Source organism: Ranitomeya imitator, chromosome 5 (genome assembly GCF_032444005.1).
Source record: "Ranitomeya imitator isolate aRanImi1 chromosome 5, aRanImi1.pri, whole genome shotgun sequence".
NCBI classification, from domain to species: Eukaryota; Metazoa; Chordata; class Amphibia; order Anura; family Dendrobatidae; genus Ranitomeya; species Ranitomeya imitator.
This window is the reverse complement of record NC_091286.1, coordinates 214,135,408-214,151,446: the sequence shown is the minus strand read 5'-3', so window position 1 is coordinate 214,151,446 and position 16,039 is coordinate 214,135,408.

Here is a 16,039-nt window from a genome sequence, read left to right as displayed (position 1 = left end):
CCGTTTCCCAGACCTGAATCCGATTGAACACATCTGGGATATCATGTCTCGCACCATCCACCAACGTCATGTTGCACCACAGACTGTCCAGGAGTTGGTAGGATGTTTTAGTCCAGATCTGGGAGGAGATCTGTCAGGAGACCAGCCGCTGCCTCATCAGGAGCATGCCCAGGTGTTGTAGGGAGGCCACACAGGCACGTGGAGGCCACACACTACTGAGCATCATTTCCTTGTCTTGAGGCATTTCCACTGAAGTTGGATCAGCCTGTAACTTCATTTTCCACTTTGATATTTGATTTTGAGCATCATTTCAACTCCAGACCTTCGTGGGATATTAGTTGTGATTTACGTTGATCATTTTAAGTTTTCATTGTTCTAAACACATTCCATTATGTAATAAATATTTACAACTGAAATATTTCATTCAGTGATATCTAGGATGTGGGATTTTAGTGTTAGTGCTCCCTCTATTTTTTTGAGCAGTATGCACACTATATATATATATATATATATATATATTCTAAATCTTTTTTGCTATAAAAGAAGGGGGGCCCAGACACATTACTTGCGGTCAGAGTAACGTGAGCAGCGTGATCAGATCATGTGATCATGCTGATGATATCACTCACTCGCGCTGCAGAGGTGAACACTGGTGGTAAGTGCTCCAGTGGAGCTGAAGACACCGAAGATTAAGTGCATGGGCGGGGGGGCACAATTTGAGTGGGGATGGGGGTATTTAATGTGTGTGGGGAGAATTGGAGTGGGGATGGGGGATTTATTGTGTGCGGAGAGAATTGGAGTGGGGATGGTTGTGGTTAATGTGTGGGGTGAGATTTGGAGTGGAGATGGGGTTATTTATTGTGTGTGGGGAGATTTGGTGTGGGGATAGGGGATTTACTGTATGGGAGAGATTTGAGGACAAAAAATGAAGAGCAAAGGGGGAAATGGGGGCATATATGAGTTTAACAGTACAAGGAATGGGGGGCATGTTTGAGGAAACAGTACAGGGGAATGAGGGGCATGGGGGCATGCATGAGGAAACAGTACAGGAGAATGGGGGCATGTATGAGGAAACAGTATGGGGGAATGGGGGGCATGTATGAGGGAACAGTATGGGGAATGGGTGCAGACAGTCTGGGGAGCAAGTGGGGGAATGTATGCAAACACAGTATGAGTAGCGATGTGAAAAATGTATGTGGACAAAGTACGGGGAATGAGGGTGATGGGATGAGTACAGACATAGTATAGGGAGTCAAGTGAGCAGGCAGTATAGAAAGTGAGGGGGTAAATATATGAGGAGACAGCATGGTGAGCAAGGGTGATGTGAGAGGAGACAGTATGAGGAGGGAGGTGAATAGTGTGAGGAGACAGTATGGGGGGAGAAAAGTGAGTGGGCACAGAATAGAAACTGAGTAGTGGGGGTGTAGCATGGAGGGACAGTGTAAGGGTACAGCCAGGAGGGGACAGTATGATAAGGAGGGGGGAGTGTGATGAGAGAGTACAGTATAAATACTGGGCCCTATAGGGGGAAACAGTATGAGAGCAAAGTGTGTAGAGGGGGCCGGTATGGAAAGGAGAAGTCAGTGTGAAAAGCATGTACCATAAGGGGGACAGTGTGGGGGTCATATTTTGTGCGGACAATATAGTGAGGGGTAATTTTTTATTCAGGAGTATTATAATGACACTTCTATATTTAAAGGCATCATTTGGAGACATATGCGATTTTCATACTTATGGTCCTGTGACAGCGAGCTTCTCTCCTTTGCTTCTCTCAGCTTTTGACTGAACATTGAGAGCATTAGGAAGAATAGATCATCGGTACATGGTCTTGTCCAACCTCTTCATTTACATACTCCATTGAAGAATAACGTTTACACACAGAGATAGATAGATGATAGAAAGATGATAGATAGATAGATGATAGATAGATGGTAGATGATTGATAGATAGATGATAGATAGATAGATAGATAGATAGATAGATAGATAGATAGATAGATGATAGATAGATGATTGATAGATAGATGATAGATAGATAGATAGATAGATAGATAGATAGATAGATAGATAGATAGATAGATGATAGACGATAGATAGATGATAGCTAGATAGATAGATAGATAAATGATAGATGATAGATGATTGATAGATAGATGATTGATAGATAGATGATTCATAGATAGATAGCTGATAGATAGATGATAGATAGATATGGGATAGAAAGATAGATAATAGATACGATAGATAGATATATCGATAGATCTAAAGATAGATAGATAGATAGATAGATAGATAGATAGATAGATAGATAGATAAAACCAAGCCCAGTGTTTAGTTATAAATATAATAAAATGGTACATATAGAGCTAGGCCGGGATCACACATGCGATAAACTCGGACGAGTCTCGCTGATGGCACTCAGGAGCAGAGCGTGCTGTTGCATGTATTTCTATGTAGCCGCACACTCCGCTCCTGAGTGCCGGCGGCAGTGCCGGGTATTAAGATACGAGGCTCGTCAGAGTTTCTCGCATGTGTGATCCCGGCCTTAGGGCTCATACTCACTTGCACTCGGCACTGCACCTGGCACAGAGGATCTGAGTGCCGGCAGCAGCACTGGGTATTGCCGTGCGAGACTCATCCGAGTCTCGCACAAGTGAGTATGAGCCCTTAAATAAAGACACACACAAAATCTGCGTTAGGCTGGGGTCACACTTGCAAGAAACTTGCACGAATCTCGCATCTCAATACCCAGCACTGCCGCCGGCACTCGGGACCGGAGTGTGCGGCTGCATGTATTTCTATGTAACTGAACGCTCCGGTCCCGAGTGCCAGCAACAGTGATGGGTATTGAGGCGAGAGACTCATGTGAGTTTCTCACAAGTGTGACCCAGGCCTTAAAAGCAATATGTTTAATTTAAAAAAAAATAGAAAAAAAATGGCGTGGGCTCCCGCGCAATTTTCTGCACCAGAGAGGGAAAGCTGTCAATAAGATACCTACCATTACTAATCCTATAGATGTTAAAGGGTTAATAAAACACACACACATGCAGAATAAAGTATTTTCCTGAAGCCCCGGGAAGCAGGAGACTCCATCTGCGCACGCGCGGCCTCAGGAAGATGGCCGCGCCCACCGAGAAACCACTGAATAGCGGCGAGCACGCTCTTTTTCTACAGCTGCGCAGTGCATTCGGCACTTGCGCATGCGAGAAGCACTACGCCACCAACGGGAACATAAGCAAGATGTGGGGGAGAAACAGCGCTGTGACCACGCCCATCTGACCTGACCAGCCTGATTGAGGCGAAAAAGGCCACTTTTGTAAGGTATTTCGGCAGCATAGGTAGGGAATCAGGGGACAAAAATACCCTATTGTAAAGCACAGCTCAGGCCCTATTTAACGGTATTTTTATCTCCTACTGAAAAAACGGGGTGACAGGTTCCCTTTAAGAACACGAAAATATATATTCTTATTCTCCCTCGGTGGATCTACCCATCACTCTAAACACGGGCTTCTAACTCCATCTGGTAAAGAAGTAGGGATTTCTCTGTAAATATGTATCCCAGATAGGACATATTTGATCTCATTAGAATGCCCACGTTAATCCGTGATGAATGCTAGGTTTGTTATGACTATGACATGTTTTGTAGTAAAGTTATAGAAAGTAGATCAATTTAAGGTTGAAGTACTCAGAATGTAGAGAGAGGAGGGTCTGGATAAGCCAGCCTTTCTGTGATGTCACAGCCTTAAGGTTTTAAGTGTCTGGCAGGCTCTCAGCAGGCAGTTCTTCTCTTCTTGTATTTTCCTGGAGAGCCGTCCAATGGCTGGGATGTATGGAAGCTCCACTAGCCTGGTAGCCAGCAATGAACTGAGAACATGTGAGTGTTATCTTTTCTCCTTTAATCCCCTTTATGTTATAATTACCCTGTACATATTTGCAATTGTCTCCTTTGTAACATCTTTGTAAAATATTTTGATAAAGCACTGCCTAAATTTTGTGGGGTATATTATTTCATGCCAGTTCTTTCTCCATGCTCTAAAAACGTACCCTAAGTCTCCTGAAGGGAATTACGCTACTGTTTTGGGTTAGCTTCGGACCCGTTTAATCGAAGCTGGTGGTGGCGATACCGTGTGCAGGCTTTTGGGTGATGTTGTAGCAACTGCGGCGTTGATAATTATTGTTCCTGCCTGAGTGGGAGTAGTTTATCGCGTCGCTGCAGCGTGCCCAATAGCCAGTACATAGCAGGCAGCCTGTCTGGCGACTAATTACCCAGGGTGCAGTACCTAATCTGACCTGAGAGTAAGGGGGGCGCCAGAGAGCTGCAAGTGTTGAGTGGAACTGTAAGCGGGATATACATAAATCCCTGCAGTTCTTGGTATATTGAAGAGCAGTGGGATACCTAAAATAAGCCCCTGCTGTAAACTAAGAGGTCAATAGCCTTGTGTGTGTTGTTTCATCACATTGTGGAGTGGAGGGATAACTAAGATAAGCCCCCTGCACATGTGATAGCCGTCTGTTGGCCTAAAGTCACCCCGACCCGTGATGTAGGGGTGACTGTCACGGTGTGAATCGTGACAATATATATTAATATTGCATCCAGCGCGAGATAGCTTTAAAGCCGGTAATTCAATTGCCGGCTTTTGCTATCTCCTTCCTAAACCCGACATGATATGAGACATGGTTTACATACAGTAAACCATCTCATATCCCCATTTTTTTGCATATTCCACACTACTAATGTTAGTAGTGTGTATGTGCAAAATTTGGGCGCTCTAGCTATTAAATTAAAGGGTTAAATGGCGGCAAAAATTGGTGTGGGCTCCCGCGCAATTTTCTCCGCCAGAGTAGAAAAGCCAGTGACTGAGGGCAGATAATAATAGCCTGGAGAGGGTCCATGGTTATTGCCCCCCCCCCCCCGGCTAAAAACATCTGCCCCCAGCCACCCCAGAAAAGGCACATCTGGAAGATGCGCCTATTCTGGCACTTGGCCACTCTCTTCCCATTCCCGTGTAGCAGTGGGATATGGGGTAATGAAGGGTTAATGTCACCTTGCTATTGTAAGGTGACATTAAGCCAGATTTATAACGGAGAGGCGTCAATTCTGACACCTATCCATTATTAATCCAATAGCATGAAATGGTTAAAAAAAACATACACACACATTATTAAAAATTATTTTAATGAAATAAACACACAGGCTGTTTTAATATTTTATTGTTCTCTCAATCCACCTGAAGACCCTCGCTCTGTAACAAATAAAAAATAATAAACCAACAATATACATACCTTCCGTTGATCTGTAACGTCCCACGATGTAAATCCATCTGAAGGGGTTAAAATATTTTACAGGCAGGAGCTCTGCTATAATGCAGCTGTGCTCCTGCCTGCAAAACCCCAGCGAATGAAGGTAATGTAGGTCAATGACCAACGGAAGGTATGTAAATTGTTGGCTATTAATATCTGCCCTCAGTCACTGACTTTACTACTCTGGCGGAGAAAATTGCGCGGGAGCCCACACCAATTTTTTCCACCATTTAACCCTTTAATTTAATAGCTATAGAGCCAAAATTTTGCACATACACACTACTAACAGTAGTGTGGAATATGCAAAAAAAAATTGGGATATGAGATGGTTTACTGTATGTAAACAATGTCTCATATCACGTCGGGTTTAGGAAGGAGATAGCAAAAGCCGGCAATTGAATTACCGGCTTTAAAGCTATCTCGCTCTGGATGCAATTTTAATATATATACATATATGTGTCTACTGACATATATATACAGTATATATATATATATATATATATATATGTATATATAGACAGTATATATGTTTTTATGATTTTTTTAGCCCATGGATCCATTGTATATTCGTATGTCGGTTTTGCAAGCCTGCGAGAAAAACACGCAGTACGGATGCCATACGGATTACATACGGAGGATGCCATGCGCAAAATATGCTGACACACCCTGCCTACGGAGGAGATACGGACCACTATTTTGGGGACTTTTCTGCGTATTACGGCCGTAATTTACGGACCGTATTTTTATACGCTGATTGTGAGGCCGGCCTAATACTGAATGGAGCAATTTATGGGGCTTAATATACTATATAGATCAATATATAGGGCATGCAATTCTGTATGGAGTTCTATATGGGGCACACAATACTGTATGGAGTACTATGTGGTGCCCATAATACCGTATGGAGCAATATATGGGGCTCATTATTCTATAAGGAGCACTATATGGGGCCCACAATACTGTTTGGAGGACTATGTGGTACTCATAATACTGTATGAAGCAATATTTATTTGAGGCTCATTATACTGTATGGAGCAGTATATGGGGCATGTTATTCTGTATGGAGCGCTATGTGGTGCCCATAATACTGTATGGAGCAATATACTGTCTGATTTATGACCTATGTACAACAGTTAACACTCATGTAATGTTATAAGTTAAATCTTTGGCATTGTACTATTTCTACAGTATATTTCTCTGCTGTATCTGTGCATTATGAATTGTGGTATGTGTTAAAGAGGCCAACTGAGACTTTCACTCGGGGCCCACAAATACCTGAAGCTGGTTCTGTACAGTACCACTTCTCCTGTCTTGATGTCGAAGAGGCGACATTGGACTTTGTAAGGGTCAACATTAGTTTAGTATTTTCAATATTACTATGGCCAAATAAAAATAAAATATTGGAAAACCTGTTTAAATAGATTATCCCAAGTAATCCCCTCTAATCTGGATAGGGGATAACTTTCCAATTGCTGGAGATCCGTCTGCTGGGACCTTCATGATCCTGAATATCGGAGCTCTGTAGAGCACCATGTAAATGCAGCTGTGGGCGATCATACGCACTGTGGCGCCATTCACATGTGGCTCTTCAAATATCTCCTTTTAGGAGAGTGTGGGGCACAACAAAGTAAAGCAAAATTCACTGATCGAGGTGAAGAGTGTTTTATAGTTTGTGGGGTTTGTGTGGCAGGGCTGCTTTTTTGTCCCAGTCCGGCCTGGCCCCTGATGTGCCTAAGCAGTGTTAACCCCCCACAAGTGACACCATTTTGGAAACTAGACCACCTAAGGAACTTATCTAGATGTGTGGTGAGCACTTTGAACCCCCAAGTGCTTCACAGAAGTTTATAACGTAGAACCGTGAAAATAAAAAATAATTTTTTCCACAAAAATGATCATTTCGCCCCCCAGTTTTTTATTTTCCCAAGAGTAACAGGAGAAACTGGACCCCAAGAGTTATTGTGCAATTTGTCCTGAGTACGCTGATTCCCCATATGTGGGGGTAAACCACTGTTTTAGGAGCATAGTGTAAGAGGGTGTGCAGGTGGCTGGTTTGAGCCCTGAATTCCTGTGCATGTCTACCTAATGAAACTGGGCATGTTTTGTGTTTGCTGTGTGCCCGGTGTAGTTTATGATAGCTGACACTGCTTAATATAATAATGGCTGACACTGTTCTGATATCTGTGTGTTAGGGACAGGAATAGGGACAGTCAGTGGCAGTGGTAGGTCAGCATTGGTAAGGGTTATGGCAGTGTAGTTGTGGGTTAGGCTACTTTCATACTAGCGTTTTCTGGCGTACGTCGCAATGCGTCATTTTGGTGAAAAAAACGCATCCTGCAAATGTGCCTGCAGGATGCATTTTTTCTCCATAGACTTGTAATACCGATGCATTGCAACGTATGGCCACATGTCGCATCTGTCGTGCGACGGATGCGTTGTGTTTTGGCAGACCGTCGGCACAAAAAAAGTTCCATGTAACTTTTTTTGTGCGTCGAGTCCGCGCATGCGTGGCCGGAACTCTGCCCCCTCCTCCCCGGACATTACAATGGGGCAGCAGATGCATTGTAAACCTGCATCCGCTACCCCTGTTGTTCATTTTTTTCACAGCTTGCGTCGGTACGTCGGGCCGACGCATGGTGACGGCCCCGTACCGACACTAGTGTGAAAGTAGCCTTAGGCTATGTGCACACGTTCAGGATTTCTCGCAGAAAATTCCTGAGAAAAACCAGACATTTTCTGCAAGAAATCCGCAAGAAAACCGCATACGTTTTTGCCACAATTTTGCCGCTGTTTTGACGCGTTTCTGCCACGGTTTTTTCCGGACACTTCCCAATGCATTTTGTAGTGGGAAATCCGCAAAAAAACCCGCAAAATTAATGAACATGCTGCGGTTTTTACTGCGATGCCTTTTTTTGGCAGAAAAAAAACGCATCATGTGCACAAAACATGCAGAATTCATTCTAAATGATGTAATGCTTATTGTATGCATTTTTTTTGCGGTTTTATAGCGTTTTTATTGGGAAAAACCGTGAAAAAACGTGTGCACACAGCCTTAGTGTTAAGGGGGCACTGTAGAGTAGGAGATTAGATTGTGTTGAGAACTGGTTTCAGTCAGAGTAGTGACAGTTGAGAAAGGGGGCGGAGCCAGTGTAGTGGCAGGAGAGTGCCTTTCTGAGGTAATTTTCAATTAGTGAGAGAAGCTAGAGCAGAGTGAGAGGAATTGTTCTAGAAGGAGTGGTAGTGGTTGTGTGGTGAGTTACATTTGAAAGAGACAGAAGAAGCACTGAGGGAAGCAGGTCTGGAGATGTTAGATCTTGAAGCACGTGAAAAACGCGGCAGTCTGGAAGGGTCGGTGGCTTGTCAGTGGGTTACCTTCCGTGACGTCCGGGACTTATGGTCTGAACAGGAATTGCAGAGGTAACCTGATTTTTCGCCCAGGATGGGGAAAGTGGATGGGGAGCACCTACAGTCATGGCCAAAAGTTTTGAGAATGATACCAAAATTATATTTTTACATGATCAGCTGCCCTCTGGTTTTTATTAGTGTTTGTCTGATATTTATATCACATATAGAAATATAATTGCAATCATATTATGAGTACCAATAGGTTATATTGACAGTTAGAATGAGTTAATGCAGCAAGTCAATATTTGCAGTGTTGACCCTTCTTCTTCAAGACCTCTGCAATTCTCCCTGGCATGCTCTCAATCAACTTCTGGACCAAATCCTGACTGATAGCAGTCCATTCTTGCATAATCAATGCTTGCATTTTGCCAGAATTTGTTGGTTTTTGTTTGTCCACCCGTCTCTTGATGATTGACCACAAGTTCTCAATGGGATTAAGATCTGGGGAGTTTCCAGGCCATGGACCCAAAATCTCTATGTTTTGTTCCATGAGCCATTTAGTTATCACCTTTGCTTTATGGCAAGGTGCTCCATCATGCTGGAAAAGGCATTGTTGGGCACCAAACTGCTCTTGGACGGTTGGGAGAAGTTGCTCTTGGAGGACATTCTGGTACCATTCTTTATTCATGGCTGTGTTTTTAGGCAAGACTGTGAGTGAGCCGATTCCCTTGGCTGAGAAGCAACCCCACACATGAATGGTTTCAGGATGCTTTACAGTTGGCATGAGACAAGACTGGTGGTAGCGCTCACCTCTTCTTCTCCGAATAAGCTGTTTTCCAGATGTCCCAAACAATCGAAAAAGGGATTCATCAGAGAAAATGACTTTGCTCCAGTCCTCAGCAGTCCACTCCCTGTACCTTTTGCAGAATATCAGTCGGTCCCTGATGTTTTTTCTGGAGAGAGTGGCTTCTTTGCTGCCCTCCTTGAAACCAGGCCTTGCTCAAAGAGTCTCCGCCTCACAGTGCGTGCAGAAGCACTCACACCAGCCTCCTGCCATTCCTGAGCAAGCTCGGCACTGCTGGTAGTCGGATCGCGCAGCTGAAACAGTTTTAAGATACGGTCCTGGCGCTTGCTGGTCTTTCTTGGGCGCCCTGGAGCCTTTTTGACAACAATGGAAGCTCTCTCCTTGAAGTTCTTGATGATGCGATAGATTGTTGACTGAGGTGCAATCTTTGTAGCTGCGATACTCTTCCCTGTTAGGCAATTTTTGTGCAGTGCAATGATGGCTGCCGTGTTTCTTTAGAGATAACCATGGTTAACTGAAGAGAAACAATGATACCAAGCACCAGCCTCCTTTTAAAGTGTCCAGTGATGTCATTCTTACTTAATCATGACTGATTGATCGCCAGCCCTGTCCTCATCAACACCCACACCTGTGTTAATGGATCAATCACTAAAACGATGTTAGCTGCTCCTTTTAAGGCAGGACTGCAATGATGTTGAAAAGTGTTTTGGGGGTTAAAGTTCATTTTCTGGGCAAATATTGACTTTGCAAGTACAGTAATTGCTGTTAAGCTGATCACTGACATTCAGGAGTATATGCAAATTGCCATTAGAAAAAATGAAGCAGTAGACTTTGGAAAAATGAATATTTGTCTCATTCTCAAAATTTTTGTCCATGACTGTAGTATCAGAAAGCAGGAATTCCTAGGGGACTGCGGGTCTGGAAGCCATGGTGCTAGAAGATAAGCTGAAGGAAAAGACCAGGGAAAGTGCAGAAGGAGAAGTTCTTATGTCTTCTGAAGATTGTTGGATTAAGTCTGTAACGCCGGGGACACACACAACGTATAAAAAAACGGTCCGTTTTTGACGGATGAGAATCGCACCAATGTTACCAAAACAGTGATCCGTGTGCAGTGCGTGGATGCGATTTTCTCGCATCAAATGATCCGTGTGACATCCGTGTGACATCCGTATGGCATCCGTATGGCGAGATTTTCTCGCAGGCTTGCAAAATGGACATATAACAGATTTTACACCTGAAAACATTTAAATCATCACCAAGGACATTATTTAATGGTCCTAAAACAGGTGCCACACACCAATCTATGCAGTAGAGTCCCTGCTTGTGTTGGTGCACTTCTGATTGATGAGCAACATGTCTGATCTACTCACTTTTAACACCACAGAGCGTGTGCTTTACAACTGGGTACTTTCCCAACGTTTTGGCTAGCCATACCCAGTTATTGTAGATCCGAGGAGGCGGAGACGGATGTGGGTACATCCACTTCTAAAGCAACGGATCAATAAAGGTCATTTCAGCCGTCTGTATGCTGCTCTGAGGACTAATCCGGACAAGTTCTTCAACTATTGTCGGATGAGGATTCAAACCTTTGACATTTTGTTGGAAATTTTGCGTCCAGGGATCACGAAGAAAGACACCAGGATGCGCAAATCTATTTCAGCTGAGGAGCGCCTTATCCTTACCTTGCGGTATGCCTTAATAATCTTTGTCCCAAATATTTTCTAAATTTAATGTTGGTCACCCTTATTTAAATTAGATAATTAAATGGTTTAGTAACTTCAACATCATTTGGCCTTCTTATCTAACATTTAATTTTGGCAAAGATCAAAGCCATAGCATGTCCTTAATGTTTGAATAATCATGCCATCTGTTTTTAAACATTTTTGTTTGTGCAAATATAACACTCTATTGTGATCATTTTATATTTTAAAACAATACTCTTTTTTCTTTTAGCTTCCTTGCAACTGGCCTATCATATGCGGCACTGCATTTAGAGTTTCTACTGGGAAAATCTACAATTTCTGGGATTGTGCGGGATACATGCACGGAAATCTGGGGAAGACTCCATGAAGAGGTGATGCCTAAGCCCAAAATGGCAGACTGGTTACGTATTGCACAAGGATTTCAGGACACCTGCCAGTTTCCGCACTGTATTGGGGCACTTGACGGAAAGCACATCCGTGTGCGTAAGCCGCCAGGTTCAGGGACCCAATTCTATAATTATAAACAGTTTTTCTCTGTAGTGCTGTTGGCCCTAGTCGACAGCAACTACAGGTTTATAATTGTAGATATTGGGGCCTATGGGAGAACTGGAGACTCTAGAGTCTTCAGTTCTTCCATTATGGGTCGGCGGCTGCGCAACAATGAATTGGATCTCCCACCCCCAAGTCACATACCAGGGGCTAATTTGGATACGGTGCCTTACATGATGATAGCAGATGAGGCGTTTCAATTATCAAGGAACGTCATGAGGCCCTATCCACGGAGAGGCCTGGACTACCGGCGCAGAATCTTTAATTTTCGTCTTTCCCGTGCCCGCCGTCTGGTCGAGTGTTCATTCGGCATTCTCAGTGCAAAATGGCGGGTACTTCAGTCTGCAATCCAACTGAGTGAAGGCAATGTAAATGGCGTGATTAAAGCATGTGTTGTTCTTCACAACTTTACAAGATACCATGATTGCCCATCATCTGCTGCAGATGAAATTGATTATGCAAATACTGTCTTGACAACTACACGTGTTCTTCCTTCACGTCGTCAGCCCTCAGGCCTAAAAGTTCGTGATGTTTTAACCAATTTTTTTGTGTCACCAGAGGGATCTACGGTTTGGCAAGACAATGCTGTTTTGTAGTAAAGTTTAGTTAGATTCTAAGTTAATAAATTCCATAATTTTCCTCCGAAAATTGTGTATAATGTATCTGATTATGAAATTAGGTAAGTGTGTAAAGTTGACAAATCATGTATGTAGTTGGACCAATACATAACACTCTGATTTCAGAACAAAATTTTACTGCGGTGTGGCCGCATCTATCAAAATTTGTATGCAACCTCTGGTCTGCAGCCTGAGCAAGCGTGGAATGGGCCGTAAATAGCGGGCAAGACTGCGGAAGTACGCTTCCTCACCATCGTCATGGGCAGCTCGGGACAAATAGTCCAACACCCCTGTATCCACTTGCCTCCTGGTGCCAATGTTAGAAGCCACCCTTCTGCGCCGACCACGGTTTGGTCTTGTAGTAGGCTGTGGTGATGTATCCAGAGCCAAGGTTGGACTGCTGCTCTGGGCTCCTTCCTCAACCTCAGGATTTGCCTCCTGTGTGGCAGAAGACGCTACTGCTGGTTGTGGTGGTGGTGGTGGTTGGTTGCTGCCTGTTGTTTTCCCAGATGGTCCAGCCATTTCTGCATCTTCACCAACAGGGTCAATCACCAACTCAGAGTCAGATCCAGTCTCCCTTTCTGTCAGATTGGACTCTGTTCTGTATTTCACAAAAGATTATTTATATTAAAAAATACATACATATTAACGTAATAAGATGTCTACAATATTTGGAGACATGCATGCACTTACGGTCGGAGCTCCATCACCGGTGCCAGAAAATTAAGCCGATCAAAATAAAGGTATTTCCTTTTTTTGGGGGGCTGCATCACCACTCCGCCCATGAACTTGACGTTCACGCCGGTATTGGTCCCGGCAACTCCGCCAGCGTCTAGTGACATCATTTATTGCAAATATACAAAATATTGGATATAAATATCACGCACATAACTCAAACCGTTACAGGGTTTGCAATAACACATGGGCCCAGGAGGCTAGGGGGACATAAAATTCCTTTGGGCCTATATTAAAGGACTATAGCTAATACATTTCATCCATATTTGTGTGTCTTGGTAATGTTTTTGCATCTTCAACCAAGAGCATGGATCATTTACTTCACTCATAAACATAACACATATGATGGGTTCATGGTTATTTTTATCAGGAACCCAATATTAAACCCCATTTTTTGGTCAAGAATGGTACTTACAAATTTCTTGCTGAACCTCTTGAGTTCGCTCATCAAAATCGGGGAACATGTGGCGACAGATTGACCTCCATGCTGCGTCTTTACGTGCACGGTCCGCATAATGTGCGTCGCGTTGGTCCCATAATTCTGGTCTATCATGGACCAGAGCAATCAGCATCTCAACATTTATATGCCTGGCCATGCTGCTTGTTATGAAAGGCAATTCAGTACTACAATGGACATAGCGGTCAGAGCACATACAGTGATCTGACAATAACCCAAAATCATAGAACGAGCTCTGAGATGTGGGAACTCTGCAGAACGCAATCCCTAATCCTCTCCAAACAACACTAGAGGCAGCCGTGGATTGCACCTAACTCTGCCTATGCAACTCGGCACAGCCTGAGAAACTAACTAGCCTGAAGATAGAAAATAAGCCTACCTTGCCTCAGAGAAATACCCCAAAGGAAAAGGCAGCCCCCCACATATAATGACTGTGAGTTAAGATGAAAAGACAAACGTAGAGATGAAATAGATTCAGCAAAGTGAGGCCCGACTTTCTTAACAGATAGAGGATAGAAAAGGTAACTTTGCGGTCTACACAAAACCCTAAAGAAAACCACGCAAAGGGGGCAAAAAGACCCTCCGTACCGAACTAACGGCATGGACGTACACCCTTTGCTACACTGTACACTCCGTGGAGGCGTGCTTCCTGGTTTGCAATCCAGCGTGGGCCAGAAATTAGCATGCCAAAGCTTCCTGATAATGGATGATTCAATTTCCTGTCACCTGGAGAAGTCTTCCGTATTTCTCGCAATGCACACGCATGGTCCGTATGTAATCTGATTTTTTCTCGCACCCATAGACTTGCATTGGCGATTCACTCGGATCCTGAATACGGCCGAGAAAATATCGGATGATGGGAGCTGCCCCATAGATTAACATTGGGACGAGTGCTATGCGATTTTTTATCGCATTGCACTCGTCCGTATTACGGTCTAGTGTGACCCCGGCCTTATGAAGATGAACGAATTGAGTAAAGTTTTATTGAAAATGAATTGGGACTTTGATAACATTTGTGTGTGTCTGCGACGGATTGGAGCCCTGTGTGGGTGGGTGAACTACTTGACACACACAGCACACCACAAAATGGACATGATATTTCTGTAGCGGAGCATCTGGGTGTGATGAGTAGGGTTGAGCGACTTTTACTTTTTTAGGATCGAGTCGGGTTTCGCGGAACCCGACTTTCTCAAAAGTCGGGTCGAGTGAAATCGACCGATTATCTAGAAAAGTCGGGGATCGACCGAAACACGAAACCCATTGCAAGTCAATGGGGAAGCATAGTCGGCAGGGAGTGGAGGCCAGGAAAACATCTACAGTGCCCATTTTAATGGCAAAAACATCCATTCTTGTTACTGAAGCTTGTCAATCTTAATTTACCTTATAATAATAGTTAGGCATTGGAAATTGGGGGTCATTTGGCTAAAGTTGTGGGGGGTAGAGCTGGTTCAAGTTTTTAGTGGGCCCAGGAAACGTGGACTACGTCACGGCGGTGGAGCAGGGAGAGGTAAGTATTTCAACTTTGCAAGGGGCCCACTCGTTCGCATTGGCACTGGCAGAGGGCCCCTCAAAGTACGGCGGTGTGTTTGCACGGCGGGGGCGCCTCCCACCAGCAGCGACACTTTTGCGTACTATGAGGGGCCCTGTGCCAGTGACGTCGCCAACGAGTATTCCCCCACCTGATGAAGGAACTTGCACTTTCATCTACACCTTCCTCTTTGTCCCCGTGTAAGGTGGTATAGTATGCGGGAAGGGGAACCTGACTTTCAGCAGGGTCACATTCTTGCTGTGTAGCGTGCAAGGGGAATGTAGTGGTCTGGGTCAATGTACCAGCAGACTCATCTAGCACTGGCTGGGCAAGTGAACTAAATGCAGTTCAAAATTGTTAACAGGACTATCCAGGCGGCATTGCTTTGTTCAGTGGAGGACAACTGTAATGAGAGGCTGACACAGTGACTAGGCCCAAATAAGTAAGTAGGCTAAATTCAGTTCAAAATTGGTAACAGTAGTAAACAGGCGTCACTGCTTTATTCATTGGAGGAGAACAGCAAGGAGCGGCAGACACCGTTAGTAGGCCCCAAACAAACTAGTAGGCCAAATGCAGTTTAAAATTTGTAAATATAGGCCAAAAGCCTGAAGATTGAAGGTCAGCTTTGTTCAGTGGAGGAGAAAAGCAAGGAGCGGCAGACACCGTTAGTAGGCCCAACCAAACTAATAGCCCAAATGCAGTTTCATATTAAAAATATAGGCCGAAAGCCTGAAGATTGAAGCTCAGGTAAAAAAAACAGGAGAACACCAAGGAGCGGTAGACACCGTTAGTAGGCCCCAACCAAACTAGTAGGCCAAATGCAGTTAAATATCTGATATAGGCTGAAAGCCTGAAGATTGAAGCTCAGCTTTTTTCCTTGGAGGACAATACCAATGAGCGGCAGACACTGTTAGTAGCCCAAATGCAGTTTCAGATTAAAAATATCAGCTGTATTGAGTGGCGCAGACAGATACAGGTAGTAGGCCTTAAACTAAAAAGTTGG